The 8,931-nt window shown below is 48.0% G+C and overlaps 1 non-coding gene across 1 annotated transcript; it reads right to left on the reverse strand.

Moving 5' to 3' along the window:
* Window positions 1-243: 243 nt before the first annotated feature.
* On the reverse strand, window positions 244-373 carry LOC114618941. Its single transcript, XR_003711043.1, has one exon. It is a non-coding gene; the product is annotated as a small nucleolar RNA SNORA17 (small nucleolar RNA).
* Window positions 374-8,931: the final 8,558 nt, after the last annotated feature.

Raw genomic sequence — 8,931 nt, forward strand, 5'->3', positions numbered from 1 at the left:
CGAGCCAGGACCCCACCAGGGTCCCAGGTGGCATCATTGACTACTCACAACAGGCTGTCCTCACTACCCTCAAGTCTCCAGTTCTGCCTCTCCTCATTGTGCCCACATCCTTCTGTTTCTCTTTCTCCACCACTCACTTACTCCTCTTTGTGCTGCCCAGGGTCTCTGAGTGCCTGGGGTTGTCTCAGGAGTGGTCTCAGCCGTGCTACACCCTGCCCATGCATTGTGGCACCAGGAAAGGGTCATCTGGGGCTACTAATCATTCATAGTTCATAGGTCAGAACACTGAGCTCAGACACAGCCTCTCTCCTCTCTGTCACCTACTGCTGCACTGTGACACAGCAGCCACACCTACAAGGGCTCTAGGGACAGGGTAGCACACGCTCTTAAAGGCTGAGCTGTCCCTCCAGCCCCTTCTTTCTTCTTGAACCTTGGGTCATAGCTCGTTTCAGTCTTTCATAGACTTGTATTCTAAAGACAATTATTAGGATTAGTAAGCTTAGCCGTCCAGACTATAAATCTACATTGCTACCAGGAAAGAACATCTTGGAAATGTGTGTTCGTTAAATCCTGTGGATTTATGGGTACAGCCTGATCATCAGCTTGGCTGAAAGTCTGGTTTCCAAGTTAACCTGTGCTAGCACCTTGCTCTCTGTACGCTCACCCTGGCCTCGGTCACAGCTCCACCAGCCTTAGGAGTTCAGATCCCACAGCTCCACTCTGATCACGTGAGCTAGTTTAAGAGCCATGTTTCTAGGGAGTTCTGGAGCACCTAGGTTCTCACCCCTTCCCTGGCAGGAGAGTCAACTGCAAAAAGCTGATCCCTTCAAAGCTAGAGTCCAAACCCAGTCTCCAAAGAGTCTTAATTTCATCATTCGTTTTAGAAATCTTGCCCAGAGAGAGGCTGCTGTCTGTTCCCTTCAAGGCCATCACCTGCCATCCGGCTGTATATGATCGTCTACAGCACCCACCGCGCCCTCCTAGACAGCCGCTCTTCCTACAGTCCTCAGATCCTCTCTTTTTCCCCCTGATGGGCTTGCCTGAGACTGCCACCTACACTATCACTGTGTCCCAAATGCACACCTTTGGGGCACACTGCCTAAGGTTCCCTCTGCCTGCAGCAGGCTCCCGCCCTGCTGGGAGATCTTTTTGCCCACTCACTGCCCGTCGCCTGCTTACTAAGCTCTGTATTACTATTTCGAACACAGCTTGTTTCCTTCCTTGAGCCTGCCTGCGTATAGTCCTTGCCCATCTTGAAGAATATCTCTTTTGTGCTGGTCCGCAGGAATGAACATCCATTGATTTTAAGTAAAAGTTGCTCTCTCTACAAGACAATGGCTTCGATTGGATTGTTTATTCGTTTGAGAAAACAGTCTCTCTCATCGTATCCTATTACACGGTTGTTCATCCACTTAATCCATTTTTATTGAGCAGCTACTATATATAATCCAGGCACTGCGTTAAGTGCTAAGAATGGAAAGGTGATTAGGGCATGGCTCTTACCCTCAGAGACTTTGCATTCTAATCAGAAACCCTTCCTCAAAGGCAGCACAAAACATTGTGCAAGCACTGCTGAATTTGAAGCATGAACAGAATATGACTTCTCTGTAGATTTGTTTTCGTTATTAAAAGGACTCTTTGACCACAGTCGTATACCCTGAAAGGATCAGAACCAGGGATGCTGTAGGTCTTAACCATGGCATCCAAGATGGTGGAGATGGAGGGCAAGCACGGCAGCAAAGAGAATGAGAAGCTACAGAAGTGGGTGGAAATAACAGATGCATACAGATGTCTACGTCAGTGGTCAGCTAACGGACTCTCTAAGGGAGACTCTATGACTTAGAAATGCATTTTCTATTAATAGAAACTGAACTCTAGGAGGGAGTCCAGAGGCTGAGGGGGAAACGGTCAGTTAATCCCCCAGTGTCATTAAAAGACTAGGCCAGAATGATCCCTTTCATGTGATGAGACCAAAACAGTTAACAAAGAGGGTAGATCAAAGAAAGTCTTCATGAAAGACAAATCCAGCCATTTAAGACTTTCTTCTACAATGATTAACCCTAAGTTTTAATGTCCTGTGATTCACACAACTAAAGTCAACCATTCTCAAGCAGACAGTTCAGCGGTATCTATAACATGGAAGTATTTATAGCTGTCTTTTCATTACTCCCAGAAGAAAGCATGCTCGCACACACGCACACCAGGGCCAATAAGCAGCTCCTCCCTGGCCTTGAGAAACCACCAGTCTTCTCTATGTATGGATTTTCCACTCTGGATATTTTTTGTGGATGGACTACGTGGTATGCATCCTCCTCTGCCTGGCTTCTTTCATTTAGCGCAGTCCTTTGGAGGTTCATCTATGCTTTAGTATGTGCCCATACTTCATCGCTTTCTCTGGATAAATAATATTCGGCTGTGTGTCCATACTGACTCCACTGATGGACTTTTAGTTGTTCTCTCTTTTGGGCTACTTGTGCCTGTGTGTCACCAGATATTGGTTTGTCTCTACTTTCAGTTCTGGGTATACTCCTAAGGCTAGAACTGCCAGGTCAATGATAATTCTATGTCTAACATTATGAGAAACCAGCCACTTAATTGCTAACCAGAAAACTGTTTTAGACTGCCAATAATGAAAGAGAAAAGGACTGTGGGACTTGGAGAAATCCGGATTCGGGTAGATAAGGACATATGCTGAGGACTAAGCCAGCTCTTCATGTTCTCATACATAACTCAGTTTGCATTTCCCAGTCTCTGGCAGCTAGAGGACACCATGAAATCTCATGCCTTTCAACAGAATCAGAGATGTAGCATGTAAGGCCTGTCCCATGGAGATCATAATCAGGTACCTGCATGCTGGATGCAGACAGCCATAGTAGCCTAGAAATCAATGAGGGAGAAGCCACCAGGTGGAAGAAGCCTGGGTTACCAACAAGCAGACTCAGTAGCTCTGGTTTTAGCCTTAGAGCAAACAGTGAACTTTTCCTGCATGAATTCACAAGTCTGTGAGTCCTCCCTTTTGCAACTATAGCATTTCCACAGAGAGAGGACCACGCCTTGCTCAGAAACCTACTGTTTGAAGCCAACATGAAAGATCAAAGGCCAGGAGAGGCCAGAGGCCACCTCAGCTTGGGGGACCAAGTGGTTTGAGCCCATATTCTTTCTAAATCACATGCTAAGGGTGGCCCAGAACTGGCCTTTGGTAAGTCTAGCAGTCTGCCAGGCCAGCATCAGGGCCAGGATGACCCTGAGGTGCTCTTGGAGTGGGAAGACAAGTGAGACTCTGTCTACTATATCACTTCAATTAGGAAAAGCATGAGTTAAAAAAAAAAGTGTCTGTGTGATAGAATGAAGAGGTTTAAGCCGAGACTCAGAAATCTGCCGCTGCTCTTCTGTTTATATGCTTTGTGCTTTCTTTGACAATTTCCCATCTGTCTCCCTTAGCTTGGTAAGAAAGTTCCACTGGTAATGGAAAATTCCAAATGTGTGATGGGGTGATGGCCAGGGAAGGCAGCCCAGCAGCACAGAGGCATCTCCATGGTAGGGACAGGCCATGCCTCTGCCCTGCAGGACAAAGGCATGTCAATGGCAGGGACAGGTCCTGCCACACCCCTGGACAGAGGCATGCACATGGTGGGGAGAGGTCCTGCCACAGTCAAGGACAGGGGCATGCTAACAGCAGGCAAAGGGCATGCCAGGCTGATTCTCTGCCTGGCACTGGCTTTTGGAAGGGGACATTCTTTCTTGGGCAAAACTATCTCCAAAGCTTCAGTTATTCTTGGCATCCTTGGCCCCATCCAGTCAGTGTCACCAGAGCTTTGTCATTGTGACAGCCACACATTCCCAAATACCTATAGGCTGAGAGCCACGGCATGAAAGATAGAGAAAAACAGGAAATTTAGAAATGTAGAGAAGATGGACTGTAGTAAGGTGAGAGGTGAAGGGTGAAAGTGAGAGGTGTTCTACTTTTTTCAGAGTTGTCTTCACTTGCAAAGGTTCCATCCCTCTTGGTGTTTGCTCACTTTTTTCCTCCTTTCCCATCATGAATCAAAATTGAATTTTTTCATTTTCTTTGCAAAATTTTCCCAGCAGCCCCTACCTCACACCTTAGATATTCTTGACATTCTGTTGGCTCGTCACCAGCTCTTGTCCTATCACATGATCTAGTCCTTGTCTAATGACCACCTTGATTTCTCCTCAGGACTTCGGATTGATTGAACACATAGGAATCCAAGGTTAGGAAGACCACATCAACAAAGGCTGGGGCCTGAAGGTGTTGGATCTGGAGACGTAGCACCAGACATCTGGCTGCAGGCTTCTCTGTAGCCTCTGGGATAGAGGGTGATGGGGGCAGTGGCAATGCTCACACTGATACTTCGGCCAGACGATGGGCAGGAGGAGAATTCCCAGCGCTTCTGGCAGAAGTCTGTACAGATTCAGCTTGACGTGACTGCAGCCATCTTGAGTTGTAACTACCATGATGCATCTGTGTGCCCCTCTAGTTTGTTTCTCCTGAAGTTTCACCACAAACTACAGTCAGTGTTTTCTGGCTTTTCAACTAGACCCTCGTGCCAGGAATATGCCTGGTAATAGTTTAGCACAAAGCAGGTACATTCCAGCTTAGATGAACTCACTTCTGTCCTAAACAGTATATACTCACCTTCTTCTGGCACAACTCATGGGGGTCCAACTAGTCTTGCTGCCGCTCAGGACCGTGCTTCTGTCCGTACAGCTGGTGATAAGGATCATCCTGCCTCCATTTCTTCTGTTTCATGGTGCCTTGCAGCTGGTATTTACTAAGTAATGGTGTTCCAGAACAAAGTTCAAAAATGGGGGGCTCTCATACTGGTGACACCATAGGAGATCTGAACCCTTGGCCAGTGACAGGGAGGATCTGATAACAGGAGAGGGAGGAGTCGTGTCTGTAATTTTTCTGCCTGTCAGTATTTGGAATGAGATGCCAGGTATGATTGTGTCCCCCAGTCATTACCCTATGGGCAGAAGAAACTAGCATCTGATCCATTGGCCAGGATGCTCACCAACACACACAATTCCCTCACTAAAAAGCCTTTTCTCCCATGGTGCAGACCAACGATGCATGCCGACTGCATTTGCTGATGAATTCAATCAGGCAATCGGCTTGACTATCTCTCAATTACCATTTTCTCTTAATTATAATATGCATCTTTCCCCTTCCCGGCACACATCTTAACATTTCTGAAATAGGCATGGGTCTTAAAATAGATGTGCATATTTATTGTGAAGTTTCACTTTTTGGGGTGGAGGGAGGAGGCTATTGAACCAAGGGAGCGTCTCATAATCAGTGGGATATTAAAACTGAGGAAATAGGGTAATCACCGGAATTGATTTCCCATTTTGATGAAGTAGAGATAAGATTCTCCTGGGCAGATGGAGACACCTGTGCTTACTATCGATGCAGAACTCTTGACCGACAGCCTCCGTGGGCCTCCAGGTGTGCCCATGGGGTTTGATGCTATTGGATGCTCATGAAACCCCAAGAAACACAGTGTGCTCAGTCCAGTCTGTCCTTTGTAACTGTCATGAAGGAATTGCTTTGGACCTGTTCTGCTGTGGATGCCTCTGCTGACTGGGCTTGGTGAGGTGCAGGGCACTGAGGTCTCCCTGCAGCTCCTGAACCTCTGCAGAGAAGCCCACTGCCCGTGTTTCTGCTCTCATTTCTGTACCTGGCTTGGTTGTTTTTCTGTGATGGATAATTTCACGTGTCCACTTGAATAGGTTGAAGGATGCCCAGCTAGTTGGGAAAACATTATTTTTGGGCATGTCTAGTGGGTGTTTGGAGAAGAGATTTGCATTTGCAAAGGCAAACTATACAAAGAACTACCTTCCTGATACGGGCAGGCATCAACTAACCAACTGAGGATCCAGACAGAATGACAGAGTAGAAGGGAGAAGCCCCTCTTTCTCTCTGGGCTTGGGGGAGCAGGCCCATCTTTTCCTTCCCCCATACTCTGGAGTGCCTGTGTCTCAGACCTTTAGACTCAGACCTAATCAAATCCCAGCTTCTCCGGTATTTCTGACTTACAGGGTTATCACAGGACTTCACAGATAAGCTGGTTTCCATAGCAAATGTCCTAGTCTATGTCCACCCTATTGGTTTGGTCTCTCTGGAGAACTGTGACCTATTCATGCTCACACTGTCTTCTTAGAAAGGAAGGTAGGATGTGGGTGATAGGGTCATGTATCTTGTGCTGGGGAGAGAGGAGACGGACTAGCACGGTAGTAGAGACCTGAGGCGGCAGGGCCTCTCCTGGAAAGTTCCAAGAACTCAGCAGAACCTGGCCATGGGAGGCAGTGGTACCCAGCCAGCGGTGGCTGAGAAAAAGAAGCACCCCTCCCCCCAACAAGTTCCACATGGTCTTTCTTCTCAGGACATCTCTCCAACCTTAGATTTGCAGCCATGGGAATGTCTGAACTCTCTGGAAAGTTCTCTCTCTCTGGCTTCCTTTTGAGGGTGGATATCAGTGCTGTGGAGTGGGACGCTGGTGAGGAATTCTTTGATCACAAGCCAAAGATGCTTGTTTGGGCATTGTTCCTCCCTAGCAGGGGAGAGAAAAGTGACCCAGTAGATTGGGTGCCGCTGCAGCTGCTGTCAGAGAAGTGGTAGCAGGTCCCACAGAGGATCAGCCCCCACCCCCATTCAGAATCTCAGAGAAGCCCCAAGGAGATCGATCAGCCAGCCTCACTGATTTGTAATTTCACTTAATGCTATTAAGGGGGCAGTTTGGACCATTTGCTGGGGAGGGCTGGAAAGGTTCCAGAATCTTCTGCTAATGAATCCCAAGCATTAATCCCATTAGTCTTCCACTGTCTGCTGCTTCTAACTAGCCTGTTTCCATCTTGCTTCCCCCAGAGGAAGCTCCATGACCCTCAAGGCTCAGGCATATTCCCGTAAATTAAAACTGCAGTGGCCTTCCTCACCAAGCCAATATTCCCAGAAAACGATGGAGCGGCTGGGAGGTCTCTCATACTAGGCAACAGGGGCTATTGCTCCAAGGGAATCACAGACTGTTGCGCTTTGAAGAGGGCCAGGTCATCATACATCTCTCCCCCTTTCCCTCCACAACAAAGCTTGAAAGAGTACAACCCTTACCCCTTTCCTGCAATGTCCACCTTCTAGGGCAGTCTGGAATCCTAACATAGCAGACAGGTGGTCCACAGCCAGACCTTTGATGACCCTGCCGGACAGCATCTCTGATGGACAGTTCTTGCTCTCTAAGGAGACAGCCCTGTCATCTGAATCCACAAGAGGCTAGCCTGGTCAGATCCCATGAGACCACTCTTCTAGTATTTGAGCCTAGGCACCTCAGGCTAGAAGCCTAAGAGAGTATACCAGCTGGAGAATCACACGAGCCAGACAGTGCATTCCAGTTCTGCTTCTGCTCTGCTGGGAGATTTGGGGCACACAGCTGTGGAGCTGCTTACAGGTTCCGGGCCCCCTGGCTTCCAACAGGAAGAAAGCTCCCTGGTAATCGTTCTGCATCCTGTTTCAAAGCCTGTGGTTTGAGGCACATGTAAATGAGTGTTTCTACACTTAAAAGAACAGGAAAAAAAATGTATTGGAAACTTCCGGGACAATGGAATTCACAGTCTTCTCTCTTTCCTTCCTGTGTATCACACAGGCTCAAGAAGGCTCTGAAAGGTGGGAACGGAAGGAATACTGGCTTGGAGCAGTGGGACCCAGGGATGGCACCGTGGCAAGGTCCCCCATGTTCTGTCTGATAGACTCATGTGAGCTTGAGCTGAAGATGCTAGCAAGCAGAGCCACTAACTGGTGCTGATGCTGGGAGATCACAAATCAAATGATCAGCAAAGGAGTGGCCTAGCAAGTCAGAAAACAAACTTAATACCTACCCTTCTTCAATCATAAACCAAAAAGGGGGGTGTTAGCATTCTGTCTAAGCTCCGCCCCACAGTTACCTGGCAACAGCCAGGTATGCCTGACTCACTACAAAAGGGGCTGCTTACCACCTCCTCTTCTCTTTTGCTCTCTCTTGCTGGTCTCTTGCTCTTCCCCTTCCCTTCTTGTTCCCACTCTTTCCTCATTCCCTTCCCCCTCCCTTCTATCCACATGCTCATGGCTGGCCTCTACCCCTTTACTTCTCTCCTCTCTCTCTCTCTCTCTCTCTCTCTCTCTCTCTCTCTCTCTCTCTCTTTCTCTCTCTCTCTGCCTTTCTCTGCCTCTACTACCCTCTCAACTCCCCTCCCCATGCCCTGAATAAACTATTCTATACTATACTGTCGTGTGGCTGGTCACTCAGGGGGAAGGGATGCCCCCGCATGGATCCGCTGAAGCACCCTCTTCCCTCATACCTGACTACACCTCCATAGAACATATCTCCCCTTTATCTTTTTATAAACACATCAGGGGGTACCTAGAGTGTCACCCCTACTCAGAGAGTGAACTTGGATTCAATCAGGCTTAGATTCCTGGTCTCAGTTGGCTGTTCTAAATTATCCTGAGATACTCACTTAGAAGTATGTCCAAGAAAGGCATGAAGAGAGCAACTTAGTAACAAGCTACCTGCAGCTGGTGTCACCCGGAAAGCTTGGCTTCCTCCTTCTCCAACCCCAAGTAACAAAGCACTACTCCGCTCCATTGCCAGATGGTATCAGATGAGGCCTAGCAGGCAGTCAGGATTTACAGCATGAGTCGGTGGTAACTAAATCTCACCAGTGTGGTAGGGTGGCTAACCCTCACCCCAGTCAGCAGAGATAAGGAATCATCTCTGGCTGTCAATGGAAGATGAGCAGAAAGCCAGACTTCTACCTCATCCTGTCAGTGACAGTGTCCCACCCCCCACCCACTGCCCTGTGGACACTGTGTCAGCAAAAGCCCTGTAAAGTACATAGGACAAGGAGCCTCGTATCATAATATGAAAAAGCACAGGTCTA

This window comes from Grammomys surdaster, unplaced genomic scaffold, assembly GCF_004785775.1.
Source record: "Grammomys surdaster isolate TR1022 unplaced genomic scaffold, NIH_TR_1.0 145, whole genome shotgun sequence".
NCBI lineage: Eukaryota > Metazoa > Chordata > Mammalia > Rodentia > Muridae > Grammomys > Grammomys surdaster.